At 46.7% G+C, this 1251-nt stretch overlaps 1 long non-coding RNA gene across 1 annotated transcript; it reads right to left on the reverse strand.

Moving 5' to 3' along the window:
* Positions 1-634: 634 nt before the first annotated feature.
* Positions 635-1009, reverse strand: LOC111946763. The gene is made up of 2 exons (XR_002872516.1): positions 963-1009; positions 635-872 (listed from the first exon to the last, which is right to left on the reverse strand). It is a non-coding gene; the product is annotated as an uncharacterized LOC111946763 (long non-coding RNA).
* Between the last annotated feature and the right edge of the window lie 242 nt (positions 1010-1251).

Raw genomic sequence — 1251 nt, forward strand, 5'->3', positions numbered from 1 at the left:
AAACGAGCATTATGGCTCAAATTCTGACTGTTTTGACAGTACAACTTGAAACGTGACCAAAAAACAACACTTTCTTGAACTACAAATGAGATCTTTGCCTTTAGTGTGCGTTTTGTGCTCAAAAATCCTTTTGTCACTCAAAAGTGTTAAAAGTGTCAAAAAAGCATTTTGGCTCAAGATCTAACAGTTTTGAATGTTCAACCTGAAATGTGACCAAGGAAAAACACTTCTTTGAACCACAGATGGGATCTTTGCCTTTAGTGTGCGTTTTGTGCTCAAAAATCCTTTTGTCACTCAAAAGTGTTAAAAGTGTCAAAAAAGCATTTTGGCTCAAGATCTAACAGTTTTGAATGTTCAACCTGAAATGTGACCAAGGAAAAAAACTTCTTTGAACCACAGATGAGATCTTTGCCTTTTGAGTCCGTTTTGTGGCCAAAAATCCTTTTGTCACTCAAAGGGCTGAAGGTTATAAAAGAACTTTATGGCTCGAATTCTAATTGTTTTGACTGTACAACTTTAAACGTGACCAAAAAAACAACACTTTTTTAAACTACAAATGAGATCTGTCATGGCTACAGAACACTTTTCGAACCCAGATGCTGGAACCCAGAAGAAACACAGCGGGAGGCGAGCGTTGGCGGGTAAGAGTTTTAATACGAGGAGCAGAGAGCAGAACGTGAGCAGGTCCAGATGTCGGTTCCGAACTGAAAGACAGAAGTTAGCGGCGTCACTGGTGGATTTCTCCGTAGGCCGATGTTGACGAAGGTGGAGACACTTGATGAGGCAGAGGCTCGTGGTGGGACCGCAGGAGAGGACAGACTGATGAGAACGGCTGGGAACTGATTCGAGCGACCACTCGTGGTACTGGATTCCTGAGGGTGAGTAGAGAGAGAGACAGGTTTAGTCGTAGGCTTGACGTAGCGAAAACGAACAATAGCTTGACTTGAGGACCAACTATGCACCATCAGGGGCAACGGACTGGCGAAGACTGATGATCCTGTGGCTCCTTAAGAAGGCGGATGAGGTGATGAGGTAAGTGGTCGCAGGTGTAGAGAATCAGCAGCCAAGCGGAGAGGAGAGGGGGGAGGAGTCCGACAGAGGCACCATATCAGTACCCCCCCCCCCCAACGACCGCCTCCAGGCGGTCAAGGGCGGCGATCAGGGTGGGCACGGTAGAAATCCTCAATGAGCGAGGGATCCAGAATAAACGAGCGGGGAATCCATGAACGCTCCTCCGGACCGTAGCCCACC

Source organism: Oryzias latipes, chromosome 21 (genome assembly GCF_002234675.1).
Source record: "Oryzias latipes chromosome 21, ASM223467v1".
NCBI classification, from domain to species: domain Eukaryota; kingdom Metazoa; phylum Chordata; class Actinopteri; order Beloniformes; family Adrianichthyidae; genus Oryzias; species Oryzias latipes.